This window comes from Leuresthes tenuis, unplaced genomic scaffold, assembly GCF_036924035.1.
Source record: "Leuresthes tenuis unplaced genomic scaffold, fLeuTen1.0.hap1 SCAF_23, whole genome shotgun sequence".
Classification (NCBI taxonomy): Eukaryota; Metazoa; Chordata; class Actinopteri; order Atheriniformes; family Atherinopsidae; genus Leuresthes; species Leuresthes tenuis.
In genome coordinates this window covers 6,358,488-6,374,982 of record NW_027325377.1, presented here as the reverse complement: position 1 = coordinate 6,374,982, position 16,495 = coordinate 6,358,488, and the positions used below count along the sequence as shown (strand labels likewise).

The window sequence follows — 16,495 nt, the reverse complement described above, 5'->3', positions numbered from 1 at the left end:
CTCACGTCATATTTTGTCAACAAGACCAACTTTAAGACAGAACAGGTTCCACATCTCCATTTTTCTGCCATTGATCTTCCTGAGTTCATGTCAGCAATTGGGTATCCTAAACAATCATCATGTGATTTGGATTGCATCCTAATTAGACTGTGGGTTGATGTACTAGCTCCTATCGTCACTTCTGCACTTGAGCATCTCAGTGCGTCTCTGTCAATTTGCTATGTACTACAGGGTCTAAGCTAGGTGTAATCAATCCATCTTTTGAAAAGCCCCATGTCCATGCTGGTCTTCTATTCCCTTACAGATCTATATTTCAGTTTCCTCCTTTATGTTTAAAAATCTGAGAATTCAATTATTTTCCATACGCATATGAATACGAAGCGTTTCCGTCTTCATTTAAAGAAAACATACCAAAACTGCCTGAGACGAGACTGCAGAGTGTGTGCTCAAGTGATACTGGTATTGACTTCTGGATCTGTCAATCAAGTTCCACATAAGAACTTAATTTAAGAAGGACTTGAGGCAACTTAGGAATGAGTGGGGGAGCTTTGAGTTGTATTGTCCTTTGATACCAAGTGCATTTGTGGGTGTTGTCATACTAGTAATTGTTCATTCAATCCTTCTTCTTCACAGTAAAGCAGAGATACAAGGTCAATAAAGCTGGGAAGGGCTCGTCCGGGATTTGAACCCGGGACCTCTCGCACCCAAAGCGAGAATCATACCCCTAGACCAACGAGCCGAAATTTGCTGTGTTTGCCTTTGATGAGAGAGCGCGTGGACAGCTAAAACGGCCACAGAATCCTGGGAATTTGTGATGGCTTTCTTTCTTCTTTGACTCATCCGCCAGGTTCCACCAACTCACCACCACCTAAACTCACGTCATATTTTATCAACAAGACCAACTTTAAGACAGAACAGGTTCCAAGAGCCGTCACAGCCATCACGAGAGCGCCCGCACCACAGAGTACAAAAAGATACCCTCTGTACGTTCGATCTTCGAATAGAGACATCCTAGAACTTTCACTTCAGCTCACTCATTGTCAGCGTGGCTTCCGTCTTTTTTATTTCAAAGTTCTCTAATCTCTTATTCTAAAGTGGAGATTAGTTGCCAAAAGTATGTGTGTAAATGAATCTGTAACACTGCAAATCCCAGCTGTGAGTGTAAACTTGTGGAGGGTCAACGAAAAATCCAAGTAAAAGCTGGCATAACGGTTTGTCCAGCTAAAAAATGCATTGTAAAAAAGAAGAAGAGTTGTTCACTTAACTGTCAGTGGTTTTAACGTTGGGGTTGTTCAGTGTATTCACTCATTTTGAGTTAGGGGACAGCAAACTGCTACAGCTCCAAACAACAAAGTAAGACACAACATGTTTGCAATTGTTATCAGCACTCTTAATTAACAAGTTGAGTGAACAAAGAGAGACGCATTTGTGATCAAAGAAGCAACCCAAAGTCACCCATCAAGCATTTATCATAGGTTTCACCACCACCTAAACTCACGTCATATTTTGTCAACAAGACCAACTTTAAGACAGAACAGGTTCCACATCTCCATTTTTCTGCCATTGATCTTCCTGAGTTCATGTCAGCAATTGGGTATCCTAAACAATCATCATGTGATTTGGATTGCATCCTAATTAGACTGTGGGTTGATGTACTAGCTCCTATCGTCACTTCTGCACTTGAGCATCTCAGTGCGTCTCTGTCAATTTGCTATGTACTACAGGGTCTAAGCTAGGTGTAATCAATCCATCTTTTGAAAAGCCCCATGTCCATGCTGGTCTTCTATTCCCTTACAGATCTATATTTCAGTTTCCTCCTTTATGTTTAAAAATCTGAGAATTCAATTATTTTCCATACGCATATGAATACGAAGCGTTTCCGTCTTCATTTAAAGAAAACATACCAAAACTGCCTGAGACGAGACTGCAGAGTGTGTGCTCAAGTGATACTGGTATTGACTTCTGGATCTGTCAATCAAGTTCCACATAAGAACTTAATTTAAGAAGGACTTGAGGCAACTTAGGAATGAGTGGGGGAGCTTTGAGTTGTATTGTCCTTTGATACCAAGTGCATTTGTGGGTGTTGTCATACTAGTAATTGTTCATTCAATCCTTCTTCTTCACAGTAAAGCAGAGATACAAGGTCAATAAAGCTGGGAAGGGCTCGTCCGGGATTTGAACCCGGGACCTCTCGCACCCAAAGCGAGAATCATACCCCTAGACCAACGAGCCGAAATTTGCTGTGTTTGCCTTTGATGAGAGAGCGCGTGGACAGCTAAAACGGCCACAGAATCCTGGGAATTTGTGATGGCTTTCTTTCTTCTTTGACTCATCCGCCAGGTTCCACCAACTCACCACCACCTAAACTCACGTCATATTTTATCAACAAGACCAACTTTAAGACAGAACAGGTTCCAAGAGCCGTCACAGCCATCACGAGAGCGCCCGCACCACAGAGTACAAAAAGATACCCTCTGTACGTTCGATCTTCGAATAGAGACATCCTAGAACTTTCACTTCAGCTCACTCATTGTCAGCGTGGCTTCCGTCTTTTTTATTTCAAAGTTCTCTAATCTCTTATTCTAAAGTGGAGATTAGTTGCCAAAAGTATGTGTGTAAATGAATCTGTAACACTGCAAATCCCAGCTGTGAGTGTAAACTTGTGGAGGGTCAACGAAAAATCCAAGTAAAAGCTGGCATAACGGTTTGTCCAGCTAAAAATTGCATTGTAAAAAAGAAGAAGAGTTGTTCACTTAACTGTCAGTGGTTTTAACGTTGGGGTTGTTCAGTGTATTCACTCATTTTGAGTTAGGGGACAGCAAACTGCTACAGCTCCAAACAACAAAGTAAGACACAACATGTTTGCAATTGTTATCAGCACTCTTAATTAACAAGTTGAGTGAACAAAGAGAGACGCATTTGTGATCAAAGAAGCAACCCAAAGTCACCCATCAAGCATTTATCATAGGTTTCACCACCACCTAAACTCACTTCATATTTTGTCAACAAGACCAACTTTAAGACAGAACAGGTTCCACATCTCCATTTTTCTGCCATTGATCTTCCTGAGTTCATGTCAGCAATTGGGTATCCTAAACAATCATCATGTGATTTGGATTGCATCCTAATTAGACTGTGGGTTGATGTACTAGCTCCTATCGTCACTTCTGCACTTGAGCATCTCAGTGCGTCTCTGTCAATTTGCTATGTACTACAGGGTCTAAGCTAGGTGTAATCAATCCATCTTTTGAAAAGCCCCATGTCCATGTTGGTCTTCTATTCCCTTACAGATCTATATTTCAGTTTCCTCCTTTATGTTTAAAAATCTCAGAATTCAATTATTTTCCATACGCATATGAATACGAAGCGTTTCCGTCTTCATTTAAAGAAAACATACCAAAACTGCCTGAGACGAGACTGCAGAGTGTGTGCTCACGTGATACTGGTATTGACTTCTGGATCTGTCAATCAAGTTCCACATAAGAACTTAATTTAAGAAGGACTTGAGGCAACTTAGGAATGAGTGGGGGAGCTTTGAGTTGTATTGTCCTTTGATACCAAGTGCATTTGTGGGTGTTGTCATACTAGTAATTGTTCATTCAATTCTTCCTCTTCACAGTAAAGCAGAGACACAAGGTCAGTAAAGCTGGGAAGGGCTCGTCCGGGATTTGAACCCGAGACCTCTCGCACCCAAAGCGAGAATCATACCCCTAGACCAACGAGCCGAAATTTGCTATGTTTGCCTTTGATGAGAGAACGCGTGACAGCTAAAACGGCCACAGAATCCTGGGAATTTGTGATGGCTTTCTTTCTTCTTTGACTCATCCGCCAGGTTCCACCAACTCACCACCACCTAAACTCACGTCATATTTTATCAACAAGACCAACTTTAAGACAGAACAGGTTCCAAGAGCCGTCACAGCCATCACAAGAGCGCCCACACCACAGAGTACAAAAAGATACCCTCTGTACGTTCGATCTTCGAATAGAGACATCCTAGAACTTTCACTTCAGCTCACTCATTGTCAGCGTGGCTTCCGTCTTTTTTATTTCAAAGTTCTCTAATCTCTTATTCTAAAGTGGAGATTAGTTGCCAAAAGTATGTGTGTAAATGAATCTGTAACACTGCAAATCCCAGCTGTGAGTGTAAACTTGTGGAGGGTCAACGAAAAATCCAAGTAAAAGCTGGCATAACGGTTTGTCCAGCTAAAAAATGCATTGTAAAAAAGAAGAAGAGTTGTTCACTTAACTGTCAGTGGTTTTAACGTTGGGGTTGTTCAGTGTATTCACTCATTTTGAGTTAGGGGACAGCAAACTGCTACAGCTCCAAACAACAAAGTAAGACACAACATGTTTGCAATTGTTATCAGCACTCTTAATTAACAAGTTGAGTGAACAAAGAGAGACGCATTTGTGATCAAAGAAGCAACCCAAAGTCACCCATCAAGCATTTATCATAGGTTTCACCACCACCTAAACTCACGTCATATTTTGTCAACAAGACCAACTTTAAGACAGAACAGGTTCCACATCTCCATTTTTCTGCCATTGATCTTCCTGAGTTCATGTCAGCAATTGGGTATCCTAAACAATCATCATGTGATTTGGATTGCATCCTAATTAGACTGTGGGTTGATGTACTAGCTCCTATCGTCACTTCTGCACTTGAGCATCTCAGTGCGTCTCTGTCAATTTGCTATGTACTACAGGGTCTAAGCTAGGTGTAATCAATCCATCTTTTGAAAAGCCCCATGTCCATGCTGGTCTTCTATTCCCTTACAGATCTATATTTCAGTTTCCTCCTTTATGTTTAAAAATCTGAGAATTCAATTATTTTCCATACGCATATGAATACGAAGCGTTTCCGTCTTCATTTAAAGAAAACATACCAAAACTGCCTGAGACGAGACTGCAGAGTGTGTGCTCAAGTGATACTGGTATTGACTTCTGGATCTGTCAATCAAGTTCCACATAAGAACTTAATTTAAGAAGGACTTGAGGCAACTTAGGAATGAGTGGGGGAGCTTTGAGTTGTATTGTCCTTTGATACCAAGTGCATTTGTGGGTGTTGTCATACTAGTAATTGTTCATTCAATCCTTCTTCTTCACAGTAAAGCAGAGATACAAGGTCAATAAAGCTGGGAAGGGCTCGTCCGGGATTTGAACCCGGGACCTCTCGCACCCAAAGCGAGAATCATACCCCTAGACCAACGAGCCGAAATTTGCTGTGTTTGCCTTTGATGAGAGAGCGCGTGGACAGCTAAAACGGCCACAGAATCCTGGGAATTTGTGATGGCTTTCTTTCTTCTTTGACTCATCCGCCAGGTTCCACCAACTCACCACCACCTAAACTCACGTCATATTTTATCAACAAGACCAACTTTAAGACAGAACAGGTTCCAAGAGCCGTCACAGCCATCACGAGAGCGCCCGCACCACAGAGTACAAAAAGATACCCTCTGTACGTTCGATCTTCGAATAGAGACATCCTAGAACTTTCACTTCAGCTCACTCATTGTCAGCGTGGCTTCCGTCTTTTTTATTTCAAAGTTCTCTAATCTCTTATTCTAAAGTGGAGATTAGTTGCCAAAAGTATGTGTGTAAATGAATCTGTAACACTGCAAATCCCAGCTGTGAGTGTAAACTTGTGGAGGGTCAACGAAAAATCCAAGTAAAAGCTGGCATAACGGTTTGTCCAGCTAAAAATTGCATTGTAAAAAAGAAGAAGAGTTGTTCACTTAACTGTCAGTGGTTTTAACGTTGGGGTTGTTCAGTGTATTCACTCATTTTGAGTTAGGGGACAGCAAACTGCTACAGCTCCAAACAACAAAGTAAGACACAACATGTTTGCAATTGTTATCAGCACTCTTAATTAACAAGTTGAGTGAACAAAGAGAGACGCATTTGTGATCAAAGAAGCAACCCAAAGTCACCCATCAAGCATTTATCATAGGTTTCACCACCACCTAAACTCACTTCATATTTTGTCAACAAGACCAACTTTAAGACAGAACAGGTTCCACATCTCCATTTTTCTGCCATTGATCTTCCTGAGTTCATGTCAGCAATTGGGTATCCTAAACAATCATCATGTGATTTGGATTGCATCCTAATTAGACTGTGGGTTGATGTACTAGCTCCTATCGTCACTTCTGCACTTGAGCATCTCAGTGCGTCTCTGTCAATTTGCTATGTACTACAGGGTCTAAGCTAGGTGTAATCAATCCATCTTTTGAAAAGCCCCATGTCCATGTTGGTCTTCTATTCCCTTACAGATCTATATTTCAGTTTCCTCCTTTATGTTTAAAAATCTCAGAATTCAATTATTTTCCATACGCATATGAATACGAAGCGTTTCCGTCTTCATTTAAAGAAAACATACCAAAACTGCCTGAGACGAGACTGCAGAGTGTGTGCTCACGTGATACTGGTATTGACTTCTGGATCTGTCAATCAAGTTCCACATAAGAACTTAATTTAAGAAGGACTTGAGGCAACTTAGGAATGAGTGGGGGAGCTTTGAGTTGTATTGTCCTTTGATACCAAGTGCATTTGTGGGTGTTGTCATACTAGTAATTGTTCATTCAATTCTTCCTCTTCACAGTAAAGCAGAGACACAAGGTCAGTAAAGCTGGGAAGGGCTCGTCCGGGATTTGAACCCGAGACCTCTCGCACCCAAAGCGAGAATCATACCCCTAGACCAACGAGCCGAAATTTGCTATGTTTGCCTTTGATGAGAGAACGCGTGACAGCTAAAACGGCCACAGAATCCTGGGAATTTGTGATGGCTTTCTTTCTTCTTTGACTCATCCGCCAGGTTCCACCAACTCACCACCACCTAAACTCACGTCATATTTTATCAACAAGACCAACTTTAAGACAGAACAGGTTCCAAGAGCCGTCACAGCCATCACAAGAGCGCCCACACCACAGAGTACAAAAAGATACCCTCTGTACGTTCGATCTTCGAATAGAGACATCCTAGAACTTTCACTTCAGCTCACTCATTGTCAGCGTGGCTTCCGTCTTTTTTATTTCAAAGTTCTCTAATCTCTTATTCTAAAGTGGAGATTAGTTGCCAAAAGTATGTGTGTAAATGAATCTGTAACACTGCAAATCCCAGCTGTGAGTGTAAACTTGTGGAGGGTCAACGAAAAATCCAAGTAAAAGCTGGCATAACGGTTTGTCCAGCTAAAAAATGCATTGTAAAAAAGAAGAAGAGTTGTTCACTTAACTGTCAGTGGTTTTAACGTTGGGGTTGTTCAGTGTATTCACTCATTTTGAGTTAGGGGACAGCAAACTGCTACAGCTCCAAACAACAAAGTAAGACACAACATGTTTGCAATTGTTATCAGCACTCTTAATTAACAAGTTGAGTGAACAAAGAGAGACGCATTTGTGATCAAAGAAGCAACCCAAAGTCACCCATCAAGCATTTATCATAGGTTTCACCACCACCTAAACTCACGTCATATTTTGTCAACAAGACCAACTTTAAGACAGAAGAGGTTCCACATCTCCATTTTTCTGCCATTGATCTTCCTGAGTTCATGTCAGCAATTGGGTATCCTAAACAATCATCATGTGATTTGGATTGCATCCTAATTAGACTGTGGGTTGATGTACTAGCTCCTATCGTCACTTCTGCACTTGAGCATCTCAGTGCGTCTCTGTCAATTTGCTATGTACTACAGGGTCTAAGCTAGGTGTAATCAATCCATCTTTTGAAAAGCCCCATGTCCATGCTGGTCTTCTATTCCCTTACAGATCTATATTTCAGTTTCCTCCTTTATGTTTAAAAATCTCAGAATTCAATTATTTTCCATACGCATATGAATACGAAGCGTTTCCGTCTTGATTTAAAGAAAACATACCAAAACTGCCTGAGACGAGACTGCAGAGTGTGTGCTCAAGTGATACTGGTATTGACTTCTGGATCTGTCAATCAAGTTCCACATAAGAACTTAATTTAAGAAGGACTTGAGGCAACTTAGGAATGAGTGGGGGAGCTTTGAGTTGTATTGTCCTTTGATACCAAGTGCATTTGTGGGTGTTGTCATACTAGTAATTGTTCATTCAATCCTTCTTCTTCACAGTAAAGCAGAGATACAAGGTCAATAAAGCTGGGAAGGGCTCGTCCGGGATTTGAACCCGGGACCTCTCGCACCCAAAGCGAGAATCATACCCCTAGACCAACGAGCCGAAATTTGCTGTGTTTGCCTTTGATGAGAGAGCGCGTGGACAGCTAAAACGGCCACAGAATCCTGGGAATTTGTGATGGCTTTCTTTCTTCTTTGACTCATCCGCCAGGTTCCACCAACTCACCACCACCTAAACTCACGTCATATTTTATCAACAAGACCAACTTTAAGACAGAACAGGTTCCAAGAGCCGTCACAGCCATCACGAGAGCGCCCGCACCACAGAGTACAAAAAGATACCCTCTGTACGTTCGATCTTCGAATAGAGACATCCTAGAACTTTCACTTCAGCTCACTCATTGTCAGCGTGGCTTCCGTCTTTTTTATTTCAAAGTTCTCTAATCTCTTATTCTAAAGTGGAGATTAGTTGCCAAAAGTATGTGTGTAAATGAATCTGTAACACTGCAAATCCCAGCTGTGAGTGTAAACTTGTGGAGGGTCAACGAAAAATCCAAGTAAAAGCTGGCATAACGGTTTGTCCAGCTAAAAATTGCATTGTAAAAAAGAAGAAGAGTTGTTCACTTAACTGTCAGTGGTTTTAACGTTGGGGTTGTTCAGTGTATTCACTCATTTTGAGTTAGGGGACAGCAAACTGCTACAGCTCCAAACAACAAAGTAAGACACAACATGTTTGCAATTGTTATCAGCACTCTTAATTAACAAGTTGAGTGAACAAAGAGAGACGCATTTGTGATCAAAGAAGCAACCCAAAGTCACCCATCAAGCATTTATCATAGGTTTCACCACCACCTAAACTCACTTCATATTTTGTCAACAAGACCAACTTTAAGACAGAACAGGTTCCACATCTCCATTTTTCTGCCATTGATCTTCCTGAGTTCATGTCAGCAATTGGGTATCCTAAACAATCATCATGTGATTTGGATTGCATCCTAATTAGACTGTGGGTTGATGTACTAGCTCCTATCGTCACTTCTGCACTTGAGCATCTCAGTGCGTCTCTGTCAATTTGCTATGTACTACAGGGTCTAAGCTAGGTGTAATCAATCCAACTTTTGAAAAGCCCCATGTCCATGTTGGTCTTCTATTCCCTTACAGATCTATATTTCAGTTTCCTCCTTTATGTTTAAAAATCTGGAAAATCTCAGAATTAAATTATTTTCCATACGCATATGAATACGAAGCGTTTCCGTCTTCATTTAAAGAAAACATACCAAAACTGCCTGAGACGAGACTGCAGAGTGTGTGCTCACGTGATACTGGTATTGACTTCTGGATCTGTCAATCAAGTTCCACATAAGAACTTAATTTAAGAAGGACTTGAGGCAACTTAGGAATGAGTGGGGGAGCTTTGAGTTGTATTGTCCTTTGATACCAAGTGCATTTGTGGGTGTTGTCATACTAGTAATTGTTCATTCAATTCTTCCTCTTCACAGTAAAGCAGAGACACAAGGTCAGTAAAGCTGGGAACGGCTCGTCCGGGATTTGAACCCGAGACCTCTCGCACCCAAAGCGAGAATCATACCCCTAGACCAACGAGCCGAAATTTGCTATGTTTGCCTTTGATGAGAGAGCGCGTGACAGCTAAAACGGCCACAGAATCCTGGGAATTTGTGATTGCTTTCTTTCTTCTTTGACTCATCCGCCAGGTTCCACCAACTCACCACCACCTAAACTCACGTCATATTTTATCAACAAGACCAACTTTAAGACAGAACAGGTTCCAAGAGCCGTCACAGCCATCACAAGAGCGCCCGCACCACAGAGTACAAAAAGATACCCTCTGTACGTTCGATCTTCGAATAGAGACATCCTAGAACTTTCACTTCAGCTCACTCATTGTCAGCGTGGCTTCTGTCTTTTTTATTTCAAAGTTCTCTAATCTCTTATTCTAAAGTGGAGATTAGTTGCCAAAAGTATGTGTGTAAATGAATCTGTAACACTGCAAATCCCAGCTGTGAGTGTAAACTTGTGGAGGGTCAACGAAAAATCCAAGTAAAAGCTGGCATAACGGTTTGTCCAGCTAAAAATTGCATTGTAAAAAAGAAGAAGAGTTGTTCACTTAACTGTCAGTGGTTTTAACGTTGGGGTTGTTCAGTGTATTCACTCATTTTGAGTTAGGGGACAGCAAACTGCTACAGCTCCAAACAACAAAGTAAGACACGACATGTTTGCAATTGTTATCAGCACTCTTAATTAACAAGTTGAGTGAACAAAGAGAGACGCATTTGTGATCAAAGAAGCAACCCAAAGTCACCCATCAAGCATTTATCATAGGTTTCACCACCACCTAAACTCACGTCATATTTTGTCAACAAGACCAACTTTAAGACAGAACAGGTTCCACATCTCCATTTTTCTGCCATTGATCTTCCTGAGTTCATGTCAGCAATTGGGTATCCTAAACAATCATCATGTGATTTGGATTGCATCCTAATTAGACTGTGGGTTGATGTACTAGCTCCTATCGTCACTTCTGCACTTGAGCATCTCAGTGCGTCTCTGTTAATTTGCTATGTACTACAGGGTCTAAGCTAGGTGTAATCAATCCATGTTTTGAAAAGCCCCATGTCCATGCTGGTCTTCTATTCCCTTACAGATCTATATTTCAGTTTCCTCCTTTATGTTTAAAAATCTGAGAATTCAATTATTTTCCATGCGCTTATGAATACAAAGCGTTTCTGTCTTGATTTAAAGAAAACATACCAAAACTGCCTGAGACGAGACTGCAGAGTGTGTGCTCAAGTGATACTGGTATTGACTTCTGGATATGTCAATCAAGTTCCACATAAGAACTTAATTTAAGAAGGACTTGAGGCAACTTAGGAATGAGTGGGGGAGCTTTGAGTTGTATTGTCCTTTGATACCAAGTGCATTTGTGGGTGTTGTCATACTAGTAATTGTTCATTCAATCCTTCTTCTTCACAGTAAAGCAGAGATACAAGGTCAATAAAGCTGGGAAGGGCTCGTCCGGGATTTGAACCCGGGACCTCTCGCACCCAAAGCGAGAATCATACCCCTAGACCAACGAGCCGAAATTTGCTGTGTTTGCCTTTGATGAGAGAGCGCGTGGACAGCTAAAACGGCCACAGAATCCTGGGAATTTGTGATGGCTTTCTTTCTTCTTTGACTCATCCGCCAGGTTCCACCAACTCACCACCACCTAAACTCACGTCATATTTTATCAACAAGACCAACTTTAAGACAGAACAGGTTCCAAGAGCCGTCACAGCCATCACGAGAGCGCCCGCACCACAGAGTACAAAAAGATACCCTCTGTACGTTCGATCTTCGAATAGAGACATCCTAGAACTTTCACTTCAGCTCACTCATTGTCAGCGTGGCTTCCGTCTTTTTTATTTCAAAGTTCTCTAATCTCTTATTCTAAAGTGGAGATTAGTTGCCAAAAGTATGTGTGTAAATGAATCTGTAACACTGCAAATCCCAGCTGTGAGTGTAAACTTGTGGAGGGTCAACGAAAAATCCAAGTAAAAGCTGGCATAACGGTTTGTCCAGCTAAAAATTGCATTGTAAAAAAGAAGAAGAGTTGTTCACTTAACTGTCAGTGGTTTTAACGTTGGGGTTGTTCAGTGTATTCACTCATTTTGAGTTAGGGGACAGCAAACTGCTACAGCTCCAAACAACAAAGTAAGACACAACATGTTTGCAATTGTTATCAGCACTCTTAATTAACAAGTTGAGTGAACAAAGAGAGACGCATTTGTGATCAAAGAAGCAACCCAAAGTCACCCATCAAGCATTTATCATAGGTTTCACCACCACCTAAACTCACTTCATATTTTGTCAACAAGACCAACTTTAAGACAGAACAGGTTCCACATCTCCATTTTTCTGCCATTGATCTTCCTGAGTTCATGTCAGCAATTGGGTATCCTAAACAATCATCATGTGATTTGGATTGCATCCTAATTAGACTGTGGGTTGATGTACTAGCTCCTATCGTCACTTCTGCACTTGAGCATCTCAGTGCGTCTCTGTCAATTTGCTATGTACTACAGGGTCTAAGCTAGGTGTAATCAATCCAACTTTTGAAAAGCCCCATGTCCATGTTGGTCTTCTATTCCCTTACAGATCTATATTTCAGTTTCCTCCTTTATGTTTAAAAATCTGGAAAATCTCAGAATTAAATTATTTTCCATACGCATATGAATACGAAGCGTTTCCGTCTTCATTTAAAGAAAACATACCAAAACTGCCTGAGACGAGACTGCAGAGTGTGTGCTCACGTGATACTGGTATTGACTTCTGGATCTGTCAATCAAGTTCCACATAAGAACTTAATTTAAGAAGGACTTGAGGCAACTTAGGAATGAGTGGGGGAGCTTTGAGTTGTATTGTCCTTTGATACCAAGTGCATTTGTGGGTGTTGTCATACTAGTAATTGTTCATTCAATTCTTCCTCTTCACAGTAAAGCAGAGACACAAGGTCAGTAAAGCTGGGAACGGCTCGTCCGGGATTTGAACCCGAGACTTCTCGCACCCAAAGCGAGAATCATACCCCTAGACCAACGAGCCGAAATTTGCTATGTTTGCCTTTGATGAGAGAGCGCGTGACAGCTAAAACGGCCACAGAATCCTGGGAATTTGTGATTGCTTTCTTTCTTCTTTGACTCATCCGCCAGGTTCCACCAACTCACCACCACCTAAACTCACGTCATATTTTATCAATAAGACCAACTTTAAGACAGAACAGGTTCCAAGAGCCGTCACAGCCATCACAAGAGCGCCCGCACCACAGAGTACAAAAAGATACCCTCTGTACGTTCGATCTTCGAATAGAGACATCCTAGAACTTTCACTTCAGCTCACTCATTGTCAGCGTGGCTTCTGTCTTTTTTATTTCAAAGTTCTCTAATCTCTTATTCTAAAGTGGAGATTAGTTGCCAAAAGTATGTGTGTAAATGAATCTGTAACACTGCAAATCCCAGCTGTGAGTGTAAACTTGTGGAGGGTCAACGAAAAATCCAAGTAAAAGCTGGCATAACGGTTTGTCCAGCTAAAAATTGCATTGTAAAAAAGAAGAAGAGTTGTTCACTTAACTGTCAGTGGTTTTAACGTTGGGGTTGTTCAGTGTATTCACTCATTTTGAGTTAGGGGACAGCAAACTGCTACAGCTCCAAACAACAAAGTAAGACACAACATGTTTGCAATTGTTATCAGCACTCTTAATTAACAAGTTGAGTGAACAAAGAGAGACGCATTTGTGATCAAAGAAGCAACCCAAAGTCACCCATCAAGCATTTATCATAGGTTTCACCACCACCTAAACTCACGTCATATTTTGTCAACAAGACCAACTTTAAGACAGAACAGGTTCCACATCTCCATTTTTCTGCCATTGATCTTCCTGAGTTCATGTCAGCAATTGGGTATCCTAAACAATCATCATGTGATTTGGATTGCATCCTAATTAGACTGTGGGTTGATGTACTAGCTCCTATCGTCACTTCTGCACTTGAGCATCTCAGTGCGTCTCTGTCAATTTGCTATGTACTACAGGGTCTAAGCTAGGTGTAATCAATCCATCTTTTGAAAAGCCCCATGTCCATGCTGGTCTTCTATTCCCTTACAGATCTATATTTCAGTTTCCTCCTTTATGTTTAAAAATCTGAGAATTCAATTATTTTCCATACGCATATGAATACGAAGCGTTTCCGTCTTCATTTAAAGAAAACATACCAAAACTGCCTGAGACGAGACTGCAGAGTGTGTGCTCAAGTGATACTGGTATTGACTTCTGGATCTGTCAATCAAGTTCCACATAAGAACTTAATTTAAGAAGGACTTGAGGCAACTTAGGAATGAGTGGGGGAGCTTTGAGTTGTATTGTCCTTTGATACCAAGTGCATTTGTGGGTGTTGTCATACTAGTAATTGTTCATTCAATCCTTCTTCTTCACAGTAAAGCAGAGATACAAGGTCAATAAAGCTGGGAAGGACTCGTCCGGGATTTGAACCCGGGACCTCTCGCACCCAAAGCGAGAATCATACCCCTAGACCAACGAGCCGAAATTTGCTGTGTTTGCCTTTGATGAGAGAGCGCGTGACAGCTAAAACGGCCACAGAATCCTGGGAATTTGTGATGGCTTTCTTTCTTCTTTGACTCATCCGCCAGGTTCCACCAACTCACCACCACCTAAACTCACGTTATATTTTATCAACAAGACCAACTTTAAGACAGAACAGGTTCCAAGAGCCGTCAAAGCCATCACAAGAGCGCCCGCACCACAGAGTACAAAAAGATACCCTCTGTACGTTCGATCTTCGAATAGAGACATCCTAGAACTTTCACTTCAGCTCACTCATTGTCAGCGTGGCTTCCGTCTTTTTTATTTCAAAGTTCTCTAATCTCTTATTCTAAAGTGGAGATTAGTTGCCAAAAGTATGTGTGTAAATGAATCTGTAACACTGCAAATCCCAGCTGTGAGTGTAAACTTGTGGAGGGTCAACGAAAAATCCAAGTAAAAGCTGGCATAACGGTTTGTCCAGCTAAAAATTGCATTGTAAAAAAGAAGAAGAGTTGTTCACTTAACTGTCAGTGGTTTTAACGTTGGGGTTGTTCAGTGTATTCACTCATGTTGAGTTAGGGGACAGCAAACTGCTACAGCTCCAAACAACAAAGTAAGACACAACATGTTTGCAATTGTTATCAGCACTCTTAATTAACAAGTTGAGTGAACAAAGAGAGACGCATTTGTGATCAAAGAAGCAACCCAAAGTCACCCATCAAGCATTTATCATAGGTTTCACCACCACCTAAACTCACGTCATATTTTGTCAACAAGACCAACTTTAAGACAGAACAGGTTCCACATCTCCATTTTTCTGCCATTGATCTTCCTGAGTTCATGTCAGCAATTGGGTATCCTAAACAATCATCATGTGATTTGGATTGCATCCTAATTAGACTGTGGGTTGATGTACTAGCTCCTTTTGTCACTTCTGCACTTGAGCATCTCAGTGCGTCTCTGTCAATTTGCTATGTACTACAGGGTCTAAGCTAGGTGTAATCAATCCATCTTTTGAAAAGCCCCATGTCCATGCTGGTCTTCTATTCCCTTACAGATCTATATTTCAGTTTCCTCCTTTATGTTTAAAAATCTGGAAAATCTCAGAATTAAATTATTTTCCATGCGCATATGAATACAAAGCGTTTCTGTCTTGATTTAAAGAACACATACCAAAACTGCCTGAGACGAGACTGCAGAGTGTGTGCTTACAAGATACTGGTATTGACTTCTGGATCTGTCAATCAAGTTCCACATAAGAACTTAATTTAAGAAGGACTTGAGGCAACTTAGGAATGAGTGGGGGAGCTTTGAGTTGTATTGTCCTTTGATACCAAGTGCATTTGTGGGTGTTGTCATACTAGTAATTGTTCATTCAATCCTTCTTCTTCACAGTAAAGCAGAGATACAAGGTCAATAAAGCTGGGAAGGGCTCGTCCGGGATTTGAACCCGGGACCTCTCGCACCCAAAGCGAGAATCATACCCCTAGAACAACGAGCCGAAATTTGCTGTGTTTGCCTTTGATGAGAGAGCGCGTGGACAGCTAAAACGGCCACAGAATCCTGGGAATTTGTGATGGATTTCTTTCTTCTTTGACTCATCCGCCAGGTTCCACCAACTCACCACCACCTAAACTCACGTCATATTTTATCAACAAGACCAACTTTAAGACAGAACAGGTTCCAAGAGCCGTCACAGCCATCACAAGAGCGCCCGCACCACAGAGTACAAAAAGATACCCTCTGTACGTTCGATCTTCGAATAGAGACATCCTAGAACTTTCACTTCAGCTCACTCATTGTCAGCGTGGCTTCCGTCTTTTTTATTTCAAAGTTCTCTAATCTCTTATTCTAAAGTGGAGATTAGTTGCCAAAAGTATGTGTGTAAATGAATCTGTAACACTGCAAATCCCAGCTGTGAGTGTAAACTTGTGGAGGGTCAACGAAAAATCCAAGTAAAAGCTGGCATAACGGTTTGTCCAGCTAAAAATTGCAATGTAAAAAAGAAGAAGAGTTGTTCACTTAACTGTCAGTGGTTTTAACGTTGGGGTTGTTCAGTGTATTCACTCATGTTGAGTTAGGGGACAGCAAACTGCTACAGCTCCAAACAACAAAGTAAGACACGACATGTTTGCAATTGTTATCAGCACTCTTAATTAACAAGTTGAGTGAACAAAGAGAGACGCATTTGTGATCAAAGAAGCAACCCAAAGTCACCCATCAAGCATTTATCATAGGTTTCACCACCACCTAAACTCTCGTCATATTTTGTCAACAAGACCAACTTTAAGACAGAACAGGTTCC

General features: G+C 41.2%; 11 non-coding genes across 11 annotated transcripts; all 11 read right to left on the bottom strand.

The window, feature by feature from the left end:
- Nucleotides 1–667: 667 nt before the first annotated feature.
- Nucleotides 668–739, bottom strand: trnap-ugg (transfer RNA proline (anticodon UGG)). The gene has a single exon. It is a non-coding gene; the product is annotated as a tRNA-Pro (tRNA).
- Nucleotides 740–2,160: 1,421 nt separating this feature from the next.
- trnap-ugg (transfer RNA proline (anticodon UGG)) lies at nt 2,161–2,232 on the bottom strand. Its single transcript has one exon. It is a non-coding gene; the product is annotated as a tRNA-Pro (tRNA).
- Nucleotides 2,233–3,653: 1,421 nt separating this feature from the next.
- On the bottom strand, nt 3,654–3,725 carry trnap-ugg (transfer RNA proline (anticodon UGG)). Its single transcript has one exon. It is a non-coding gene; the product is annotated as a tRNA-Pro (tRNA).
- A 1,420-nt stretch (nt 3,726–5,145) lies between these two features.
- trnap-ugg (transfer RNA proline (anticodon UGG)) lies at nt 5,146–5,217 on the bottom strand. Its single transcript has one exon. It is a non-coding gene; the product is annotated as a tRNA-Pro (tRNA).
- Nucleotides 5,218–6,638: 1,421 nt separating this feature from the next.
- On the bottom strand, nt 6,639–6,710 carry trnap-ugg (transfer RNA proline (anticodon UGG)). Its single transcript has one exon. It is a non-coding gene; the product is annotated as a tRNA-Pro (tRNA).
- A 1,420-nt stretch (nt 6,711–8,130) lies between these two features.
- Nucleotides 8,131–8,202, bottom strand: trnap-ugg (transfer RNA proline (anticodon UGG)). The gene has a single exon. It is a non-coding gene; the product is annotated as a tRNA-Pro (tRNA).
- A 1,430-nt stretch (nt 8,203–9,632) lies between these two features.
- trnap-ugg (transfer RNA proline (anticodon UGG)) lies at nt 9,633–9,704 on the bottom strand. The gene has a single exon. It is a non-coding gene; the product is annotated as a tRNA-Pro (tRNA).
- A 1,420-nt stretch (nt 9,705–11,124) lies between these two features.
- Nucleotides 11,125–11,196, bottom strand: trnap-ugg (transfer RNA proline (anticodon UGG)). The gene has a single exon. It is a non-coding gene; the product is annotated as a tRNA-Pro (tRNA).
- A 1,430-nt stretch (nt 11,197–12,626) lies between these two features.
- On the bottom strand, nt 12,627–12,698 carry trnap-ugg (transfer RNA proline (anticodon UGG)). The gene has a single exon. It is a non-coding gene; the product is annotated as a tRNA-Pro (tRNA).
- A 1,420-nt stretch (nt 12,699–14,118) lies between these two features.
- On the bottom strand, nt 14,119–14,190 carry trnap-ugg (transfer RNA proline (anticodon UGG)). The gene has a single exon. It is a non-coding gene; the product is annotated as a tRNA-Pro (tRNA).
- A 1,429-nt stretch (nt 14,191–15,619) lies between these two features.
- Nucleotides 15,620–15,691, bottom strand: trnap-ugg (transfer RNA proline (anticodon UGG)). Its single transcript has one exon. It is a non-coding gene; the product is annotated as a tRNA-Pro (tRNA).
- Nucleotides 15,692–16,495: the final 804 nt, after the last annotated feature.